The sequence below is a fragment of the Loxodonta africana genome, unplaced genomic scaffold, assembly GCF_030014295.1.
Source record: "Loxodonta africana isolate mLoxAfr1 unplaced genomic scaffold, mLoxAfr1.hap2 scaffold_43, whole genome shotgun sequence".
Classification (NCBI taxonomy): domain Eukaryota; kingdom Metazoa; phylum Chordata; class Mammalia; order Proboscidea; family Elephantidae; genus Loxodonta; species Loxodonta africana.
The window spans coordinates 308,197-318,196 of NW_026975144.1; positions in this window are offsets into that span (position 1 = coordinate 308,197).

Consider the following 10,000-nt stretch of genomic DNA (forward strand, 5'->3'; position numbering starts at 1 on the left):
GCACGGGACGGGTGCGGGCGGGAGGCGGCACACAACGGCGCGGGGGCCGTCCGCCGGACGGACCCCCGGCCCCACCGCACCAGGCGCGCGACGGGAGGGCCGCACACTCACACGCACACACGGACGCGCGCGACCCCGGCGCCAGACGGCTGGCCCGGCGAAGGCCCTCCCCCGACTCGCAGGGGGGAGGCGCGGGCCGCGGCAGGCGAAGGGCGGCGCGCGGCCCCACCGCGGGGCCGGCGGACCTCTCCCTCCACACCGGGCGGGAAGGAGAGGGGGCTCTGCCTGCGAGCCACGGTCGGTGGCTTGCGCGCAAGGCGAGGGGCAGCGGCTGGGGGATCCGGCACCCCCAAGGCACCCTCGGAGATGACTAGAGAAGACTTTCTTCACCGAAGACGGGCCGTCCCCACCCATCGCCCCCCACGTTGGGCCCCCGCCAGGCGCCCGAGGGCGCCCCGGGGATGGGCGGGGGGGGCCTGCGGTATTGGTAAGCACCAGCGGGGGGGTTAAGGCACAGTGGGCCTCTGCGGCCGGGAACGGAGCCTGCCGCCTCGTGCTCACGGCGGCTCTGCCTCACCCGGGGACGGCGCGTGCTCCCGGCTCCGTGCTGCGTCCACCCTCCACTCGGGCGAGGAGGGAACGGGTGGGGCACCGCAGCGGCGACCGAGGGCCTCGGAAAGTCACGCCTTTTGAGTCGTCCGTTTTTTTTTTTTTCCGTTTCTCTTTTAAAGCTTCTCCGCCTCATCCCGCCTCACCGGAGCCAGGCTCCGGCGAGCGCGCGGGGCCTCGCGGGTACGCGCCGCGCACACCCGAGGCTTGCCTGGGCACCTAAAAGCCCAACACACCCCCCGGTCTCCCTCTGTAGAGGGGTCCGCGCTCTAGGGCGGCCCGCGGGGGGGAGGAGGTACGACAGAGCCTAACAACGGACCGCCGGGGCCCAGCCGCGGCTACGCAGCCTGGGCCCCCACCTCGCAAGGGCGACTTCCCTCGGCACCGGCGGAAGCAACACGCGGGCCCTCCTCCTTCCGCTCTCGCTTGCCTCACGCGGGTCTCGGCAGGCACCGGGGCGGGCACGCACGCGCGCACCCCTCTCTCACCCCCGCCTTCTCGGGATCAGGCACGGCACCCTCCCGCGAGGCGTGCGTGCTCTAAAGGTCTTACCCCGCTCGACCCCCCTTCTTTTTTTTTTTTTTTTCCTCCACATCCTTTCTCTCCCTCTCGGCCGCACTCCTGTTTTTTATTTCTCTCGGCTCGAGGGGCGCACGCCCACACGCGTGAGCGGTGACCGGAAGGGTGGGCTGGGAACGGGGAAACGGCACCGCCACCCGGCCTCAGGCACCTGAGGGACGGCCTGGAGCGTTCCAGGGGCACCGCCAAAGGGCCACTCGAGGCGCACCGGCAGCACCTGGGTGGGGCGCGCGGGTGCGCCTGACCAGAGAGCCCCCCCGCCGCGGGGGGCGGGGGAGGGCCCGACGCGAGGCAGAACACCAGGGCCACGAGCAGAGGCTGTCCTGCTCGGTCTCAGGACCCCGCCACCGCCGACGCTGGCCGCGAGGCCGCGAACGAGGGCAGATGAGCGAGGTCGGGCCGGATCCCGTGCCCCTGCCCCTCTGCGCACCACCGGCGGGCGGGGAGGAGGAGCGAGGGGCCCGCGCGCTGAGCGAGAAGAGCGGTCCCATTCGCCACGAATGTCCGTCCCTCGTCTTGGCGCGGCTCGGACCCGGCCCGGGAGAGCACGACAACACCACATCGATCGGGTCAGCCCAGGCACAAGCGAGGAGGAGAAGACCCCCCCGCCAGGGCTGCCAGGAGGCGGGCGAGGACAGCCCCGGAGAGGACCCGCTTTCTGCCTCGCCCGCCCCGGCTGCGGAAAGGTGGCCGCGAGGACCCCTGCACACGGAGAACGCCTGACACGCGAGGCACGTGGGCCTGGGGGAGGGGGGGAGCGGGGCACACTCTGGCGAGCACCGCGGCCACCGCGGGTGCCTGCGACAAGGGGCACGCGGGTCAGAGGGCCCGCGGCGCCCGTGCCACGCCGCCCTCGGGCACTGGAGACCGGGGGGAGGCACCGCGGCTGGACATCTGGACGCGCGAGAGCCGGCGCACGGGCCCCAGGCGGGCGGCTCAAGCGGGGAGGAGCGGGGGAGGGCGTGGGCCGTCGGTGGACCGGCGTCTACGGACCCGTCCAGGTTTCCCATCTGCTCAGCGGGAGTCACCCAGCGAGGAGAGCGTGTCAGCACCAATCTGGTGGCCCAAATCGCCCGTTTTGGGCGAGAGAAAAGCCACGCCCCGCGGCGGGAGGGGCCCGCTCCCCACGGCGAGCCCCCGGAACTGCGGCCCGGCCATCGGTCCGTAGCGCGACCCCATGGCCCCCAGCGCCCCGCCCCCCCCCCCCCGGAGCTCCCGGGATCCTCTGGTCGACCCGCGGGACGGGGTGACGGAGCTGGCCGGGGCCGCGCGGGCGCCCAGAGCCAGCCGCCTGCGCTGCGGCCAACGCGGGCCGGTCGGGGAACCCTCGGAGGGGGGACTTGGAAAAAATTCTCGGGCGGCGGGGCCCCTCCGAAGGTCCGGGCCCCGCGCGGGTCCGTGGCCGGGCCGGGGCGGGCCGGGGGCGGCAACCTCGGCCCGGGGACCCCCGGAGCGGGACTTTGAAAAAATTCTCCGACGGTCCGGACCCCACGCGGGACCGCGCCCGGGCCCGGGGCGCCCTCCGCGGGCCACCCCGGACCTACGCCGGAGGCCCCGGTGACGACCGGGCCGCGCGAAGGAAGGCGCGCGAACGGCCGGGGCGTGCCTTGTCCCGTTCTTCTGCCTGCGCCGTCTCGGTGCGGCCCGGTTCGGTCCAGCGCCGTCTAAAACACGGCACCCGGGAGCGCGGCGGCGGCGGCGGCGGCGGCGGCGGCGGCGGCGACGGCCACCGCCTCGGCCACATGAAGCTGCGGGCCCAATTCCGGAACGTGGCTCTGGCGCCGGCGCCCCACCGTGGCCGGGACGATCCCGCCGACGCCGCCGGCGTCCCGAGACGTCGCCTCGGCCAGCGCGGCCACAGCGCCTCCCATGTCGCCGGCGCCGGAGCTCCGGAGGAAAACGATGTCAAAGCGGCCGCCAGGTGGCGGCCGACAACCGGCGCGGGCGACAGCGGGACGGATCCGGATCGGCGGCCGGCGAGGGCGCGTCGCCGGGCGGCCGGACACCCGGTCCCGTCCCGGCTCCCCCCCCGCCCCCCTCCCCCGCCTCCCAGCGCCGCCGCCGAACACGTTTCTCGGCGCGGGGCGGCCGGAAGGCGTTGGGGCCGGCCACGGCGCGGGGTCGGTTGGGCCAAGGGGATCCACCCGGCCGGGCCCTTTCCCGCCTCGGCCAGGACGATCCTGCCGACGCCGCCGCCGGCGTCCGGGAACGTCGCCTCGGCCAGCGCGGCCACATCGCCTCCCGCGCGTGTCGCCGGCGCCGGAGCTCCGGGGGAAGACGATATCAAAGCGGCCGCCAGGTGGCGGCCGACAACCGGCGCGGAGTGCAGCGGGACGGATCCGGATCGGCGGCCGGCGAGGGCGCGTCGCCGGGCGGCCGGACGCCCGGCCCCGTCCCGGCTCCCCCCCCGCCCCCCTCCCCCGCCTCCCAGCGCCGCCGCCGAACACGTTTCTCGGCGCGGGGCGGCCGGAAGACGGTGGGGCCGGCCACAGCGCGGGGTCGGTTGGGCCAAGGGGATCCGCCCGGCCGGGCCCTCCTCAGGTTCCGGAGGTGTGAGCAGGCTGTGTGGCTGGCTGCTTCTCCCTGACGGAACAGCAGTGGAACGACGGTACCAGCCCACTGCAGCAGCCGCTCTGGGAATGGTGCCTGAGGGCTCCCCGCGGGGCAGGGCCGGTAAACCCTCTCTGCCCCTGAAAGGTCTCTTCCTGCCGCTGCCCCTCAGTGCGTCGTCTAAGCCCGCCTTCGACGGTCAGGACTCCCCGCTCGTCGCAGACATACTCGTTCGCTTGTGTTTCCGGGTCTTTGTCGTCAAGAGAGCTAGGCGGAAGCGTCAGCCTATTCCACCACCTTGGCCCCATCTCCCAAAGTTCCGATCCAAGGGGGTCCGGCCCAGCCGGGCCATTTCGCCCCTCAGCCAGGAAGATCCCGTCTACCCCGCTGGAGCCCTGGAGCACCATGCCGGCCAGCCGGCGTGTCCCACTCGGGGGGGGCCCTGGGAGGGAGGGAGGGAGGGAGGGAGGGAGGGAGGGAGGGAGGGAGGGAGGGAGGGAGGACCCCGGGAGGACCCCGGGAGGACCCCGGGAGGACGCCGGGAGCCAGGCCGGGCTCGAGGAGACGGAGCGAAGGCCCCGGGCCGCCGTGGCCAGCGCGCGCCCGCCGGGACCGCTTCCCATCCCGTCGGCGCCGCAGAGCTCCGGAGGGGGACGGTATCGAAGCGGCCGCCGGGTGACGGCCGACGACCGGAGCGAAGGGCGGCGGGGGGGTGGAACCGGGTCCACCTGGGCCCCGGCCGGGGCTCGAGGGTGGCAGAGGGGACAGACTCCCCCGGGCCGCCGGGGAAACCTCTCGGGAGCGTCATGGGGCGCGCGCGCGCGCTCGCCCCCGAAAGGGCCGAACGGGGGGGGGGCGCCCGAGGGGATGAGCGTCCACCGGGGGCGGGAGGGAGAAGAGAGCACGTCCCAAGCGTCGGACGGGCAGGTGTTCTCCGATCCGTATCCTTTGGACGGACGCGACAAACGGGACGGGATGAGACCGCCAGTCCCCGAAGTTTTCCTCCTCGTTCTTTGAGTGCCCGCGTGGCGCAGCAGGCAGACCGGGAGACGTTTTCCGCCGTCGTCCCTGTCGCCGAGCCAACGGTACGCGTGAGGCGGGTTGAACGGGCAAATTGCGTCGGGAGGGAGGGAGGGAGGGAGGGAGGGAGGGAGGGAGGGAGGGAGCCGTGCGTTTGCCGGCATCCGCGTCGCAAAAGAAAACCACGGCCGCCACCGAGAGCGTTCTTCCTCATCGCTTTCCATCCTCCCGCGACGCGGGCGGGCAAACGGGGGGCGGGGGGGAGGCCGGGAACGCCTTCCCAGAGCCGGTACGGACCGGCTCTGGGCCCCCCGGTCCGACTGGGGAGACATCTCACCGAGGGAGGCCCTCGAGGCTCTCGGGAGCGAGGCCGGACTTAGTGAGGTCCAGCGGAGGCGCGGCGGGCCAGCCGCGAACGCCCGCCCAGAGGCCCTCGGGCGGCTCGGCCCGAGCGAGTGCTCTCCGGGCTCGCGGGCGGACTCGGGAAGGTGGCGTCTCCGGGGCGGGGGGGGGGAGGGAGAGGGGTGAGTCGGCGTCTCGAGCATCGAGAGATCTCCGGCGGCTCCCGAATGTGGGCGGGCGGGCGGGCGGGCGGGCGGGCGTGTGTGCGTGAGTCGTGGGGGTGGGGGGTGGAGTGCCCGAGGGGGGTTGGGGGGTGGGAGGCCGAGAGCGGGGCGGTGGGGGGGTCGGAGGGTGGGGGCGGTGGGGGACCACGCGCCTCGGGCCCGGGGGGTGGGGTGCTGAGGTGGGCGGGGAGTTGGCAAACGTTCCGGGTGGCCTGGTGCGTGTGCGCGCGTGCCTGCGCGCGTGCGTGCGTCCGTTCGCGCGCGCGTCCCGGTGTGCGTGCCTGCGCGCGCGCGCGTCTGTGCGGGGGCGCGTCTTTGCGGGGGCGTGTGCGCGCGTGTCCGGGCGTGTGTGCCTGCGTGTGCGCGCGTGACTGCGTGCGTGCGCGTGCGCGTCTGCGGGCGTGCCCGTGTGCGTGCCCGCCTGCGTCTGTGGGGGCGCCTGCGCACGTGAGCGCGGGTCTGTGCGTGCGTCTGTGTGTGCGTCTGTGCGTGTCTGTATGGGTTTGAGTGCGCGTCTGCGCGTGAGCGCGTGTCTGAGCGTGTGCGCCTGTGCCTGCGCCCGCGCGCGCCTGTGCCTGCGGGAGCGGGCGCGCGCTCAGGCGGACGGGCAGCCCCCCGTCGTCGCCCTCGGTCCGCCGAACGGGCGCCCCCTTGGCCGGATGGAGAGGCTTTTCTCCGCGCCCACGAGGGGAATCGCAACGGGAACCGTAAGGCCGCACGCCGGCGGCGCTAGCGCCGCCTGCCGACGAGGGCCGCCGCCGCCGATCCCCCCCCCCGGCCCGACCCCCAGCCCCCCAACTCGGCCCGCGGTGAGGGCCGGGGCCGTATTCGGCTGGAGGGGGGGGACGGTAAGGCCGAGGGCAGCGTCGCCGTTCCCGCGTTGCACGCGTCGCCGTGCCGCGAGCGTCTCCCGGGAAGCCAGAGGAGCGAGGTGTGTGAAGCCCGTGCCGCGCGCGCGCGGACCCGACCGGGGTGTTCCGGGACGACCGACCGACCGACCGGCCGACCGGCCGACCGTCGTCGTGGAAAGCTCACGGCGGACTGGACATCTGACGGGCCCCTCCCTGTCCGAGCCGACCTCCCGAGGTACGTAGGAGGGGAAGGGTACGGTAGGCTGGTTCGGCTGGAAGCCATCCCACCCCCGGGAGGCGTCGATCGACGGGGAGGCGGGACCGGGAAGGCACCGGTTTCCAATCGGACGATGGCTGAACCTTGGGCGACGGGTACGCGGACTCCTCCGTCTTCGCCCGAGTTCGCGACTCTCTGCGGGGGGAGCTTTCCGGGAAGCGGGTGACGGGCGCGCGTGCCGTCGTCCCGTGAAGGCGCGCTACTACCAAGAGGCTCCGAACGCGGGCCGTCCTCGGGGGGCGGTTTATTTTTTCTCAGTCGGGGGGGACCCCCGCCACAGGGAGAGAAACACCCGAGTTGGAACGGTGCTCGGGTGGGGAGTAGGGCGTGGCGGTGAAGACTGACGTTCGTCATCGTCGTCGTTTCCGTTTAGATAGAGAACTGACTGCGGCGCCGCTGCCGTCGCGTGCCGTCGAGCGGCTCGGGACTCGGAGCGGCCCTAGGGGAGAGAGTCGAGCCGCCCCACGGGCTTCCCAAGGAGGAGCCGGCGGATCCGAACCGCCGACGATCTCGGTCGGCAGCCGAGCTCCGAGCCGCCGCCGCCGCCGCGCCGCCGGGGCTCCGTCTTTGCACTCGGTCTCCGGTACGCGGCGAGTTGGTTTCGCCCGAGGGGCGGAACGGCTCTCGAAGAGGAAAACCCGGTTTCAGAAAAGGAAGGAGACAGGCAGAGGGAGGGGGAGGGGGAGGGGGTGGGCGGGAGGGGTGGGGGAGGGGAGGGGGATGGGGGCAGGGGAGGCGAGGGGGAGGGGAGGGGGAGGGGTGGGGGAGGGGAGGCGGTGGGGGGAGGGACGGGGAGGGGGAGGGGGAGGGGAGGGGAGACGAGGGGAGGGGAGGGGGAGGGGGACGGGGGAGGGGGAGGGACGGGAGGGGGAGGGGGGAGGGACGGGAGGGGGAGGGGGAGGGGAGGGGAGGGGAGGGGGCGGGGAGGGGGAGGGATTGGAGGGGAGGGGGAGACAGGCATACCTGGACGCCGAGCCAGCCGGTGACGGCGTTAGGTAGAAGAAGGACGGTAGGCGCCCACGCGCTCACGCCCGTGGCTGCAGATACGGACACGCAGGCGCGTGCACGCGCCCGTGCGCGGGCGGGCGGTACGCACGTGCCTGCCGTGCGTACCCGCGCGGGTACACGCGCGTAGGCGTGGGCGCGCCCACACGGGCGCGCCCGCGCCGGTACGCGCGCGCCCTCGGGCGCGTCCGTGCCCGTGCGTACGCCTAGGGGTGTGCACGCGCGGGCGCCCGCCTCTACGTACCTGCCCGAGGGCGCGCGCGCGCGCGCCCGCGCCTGCACGCGCCTGCACCTTCGCACGGGCACCTGCGCGCGGACCTGCCCGCGCCCCCGCCTCTGCGTGGGATCGGCGAGAGCCGAAAGCGGTACCGCCGCCGCCGCGTTTTCAAGATCCTTTGGCTCACGCGCCCCCCCACCCCCTTCCGGCCACCTTCGGGGGGAAAGCCCAACTTCACGGACGGGCGGAGCGGATAGCCCTTCAGCTGCGCCTCCCTGAAATAGAACGGGAGGAGTCACGAGAGCCTTAGGAAACGGAGCGAGGCGACGAGAGGGTGCGTCGAAAGGCGGGCGTCGAGAACTCCGGCCACAGGCGTTTTCCTTCTGTAGGGTGTAGAAAGCACCCCGCCGCACGCACCCGGCGTTAGGGAGCTGTCTCGAGGGCCGCGGTTTCTACTCCGCCGACTCCTTTCAGTTGAGACGGGGCGCCTCCGAGCGTGTGTGTGCGCGCGACCCGAAGGCGGTCGTCGAGGGACGACGGCACCCTCGGTCCGCCGAACCCCCGCGCCCTCGGACGGACGGGTGGAGAAGCTCTCCTCGACGTCACGGAGGCGGTCCCGACTGAAACCGGAGGGGCACGTGCCGGCGGCGCTAGGCCCGCCGCCGCCGAGGACCGCTGGCGCCACCCCCCCCACCGCCCACCACGCACCCCCAACCCCACCCCGCCTGCGCCCTTGCCGTGGGCCCCACGCTGGCGATATCCGGATCCAGTCCGACGTGGCCGCCGGCTGCCACCCGCCAGGCGGGGAAGAGGTTTGGAGGCGGCGGAGGCGGTGGGGGCGGCGGGGGGCGGCGGGGGTGTGGGCGGTGGGGGGCGGAGGAGGAGGAGGAGGAGGAGGAGGAGGACGGACGGACGGACGGACGGACGGACGGAAGGACGGGAACGCGCCCGCGCGCGCGTGCGCCCGCACCGCAGGGTGCCCTCCGGAGACACGGACGGGCCCACGGAGCACACGGAAACACGGAGATGGACGCGAGGGGGCGCGCGCGCGCGCGCAGCAGACACAACCCCGGGACGCCCGGGAGACACAGAGGTAGGCGCGGGCAGGCAGAACACGCGGGAACGCGGACGCGCGGCACCCACGGACACGGTCCGCTCGCGCACGCGCACGGGGGCCCGGACGCACGGCGACTCGCACGGACGGCGCGGCCGAAACACGGGAAGGTACGCCTCAGGGGCACACGCCCGTGGATCCCCCCAACAGAAGCCCGCCCGCGGCCAACCCCCGCCGCCCCCCCCCGAAGCGGGACGCCCACCCGCGCGGACGGAGGGAGGGGCGCGACGGGGCGGACGGCCGCGCCGCAGCGCTTCGGAGGACACGGCGCCCCCGCCACACACGCGCGACGCGATAGACGCGTCGCGCGCGAGACGGGGGCACGGGCACGAGGTACGTACGCCCGGCCGCGCGCCCGCGCGGCATCCCGAAGAGGGCGCGCCGCACTCGGACGGACGGGGCCGCGCGCGCGCGCGCGCACCGGAGAGGCCACGCGCGCACCCGCGCGGACACGTACGCGCACGCAGCGGCGGCGGCGGCGGCGGCGCCCTCCGGCGACACGGACGCACGCCCGGGGCACGCGGAAACGCGGAGACGCACGCGCACAGCAGACGCACGCACGGGACGCTCGGGAGACGCGGAGGTAGACGCAGGCAGGCGGAACACGCGGGAACGCGCGTCGCCCCCGCGCACACGATACACGGAGCGGGCGGGCACGCTCCACTAGGCGCGCGCGGCCTGCACTTGACGCTCGGGGACGCGGGCGCGGACGCGGCCCCGTACACGCGGCACCCACGGGCAGGCGGCACGCGGGCTCGGACGCACGCCCGGCGACGCGCGAGGACGGAGAGACGGCGCACCGGAACCGCGGGCGGGAGACGCGAACGAACGGGCGCCTCCCGCGCGGCGCGGGGGGACGCCCACGCGGAAGGCGCGGCACGGCCACACGCCCGCGGCGCCCCCGCGCGCCCGCCGTCCCCCCAAAGTGGGACGCGCTCGAGACGGCGCACGCGCACGGACGGTGACCGCGACGCACCCGCGTCCGCCCGCCCGCCCGCACGCACGCACGCACGCACGCACGCGACCCCGGAGGACGCGTCGCACGCGAGACACGGGGGCGCGCGCCCGAACTACGTAGGGTCGACCGCACGACTCGCGCGCCCGCCGGCCACGCGCCCGCGCGGTATCCCGAAGCGGGCCCGCTACGCTCGGACGCAGAGGCAGAGGCAGAGAGAGACAGAGACAGAGGCAGAGACAGAGACAGGCAGAGAC